Source organism: Tigriopus californicus, chromosome 9, assembly GCF_007210705.1.
Source record: "Tigriopus californicus strain San Diego chromosome 9, Tcal_SD_v2.1, whole genome shotgun sequence".
Classification (NCBI taxonomy): domain Eukaryota; kingdom Metazoa; phylum Arthropoda; class Copepoda; order Harpacticoida; family Harpacticidae; genus Tigriopus; species Tigriopus californicus.
In genome coordinates, this window is record NC_081448.1 from 13,035,178 (window position 1) to 13,035,703 (window position 526).

A 526-nucleotide genomic window follows, 5' to 3' on the forward strand; every position below is an offset into this window, starting at 1 on the left:
TCGATTGTGGTGCCTTATGAAAGCGTTTCCCACTACACATAATGAAACGAAATTGAAGTGTCAGAAAACCTTGGTCAAAAAACTTATCAAACAGACTTTTGAGGAAAGCCTCATGGATAAAAAAATAACAAGAAGCCGTTTTATAACTACATCAAATCCAAATGACTTTTGCCCTCCAAATCTTGTGTCACAAATCTTCTATCATTTCAAAACTATGTGGCTGATGCAATGGTGGCTGGTTTTCCAGTTGATGTCGTTTATCTGGACTTGCAAAGGCCTTTGATAAGGTTGACCATGTTCTTATAAGTCAAGAGTTGACAAGTGCGGGGATTGGTGGTCTTTTAGAGAACTGGACAGCGTCTTGGCTCACAAGCAAATTGCAAAGAGTGACTTTAAAAGGTCAATATTTTTCAGATGGTTCTCCCCGTGGAGGGGATTGGAGCTTGGAGGCAGTTGGCCAATGACCCGAGACCCGGATGGCCACTGAGTCAGTCATGGAGTCACCAAGTATGGAACAAGTGGCTAA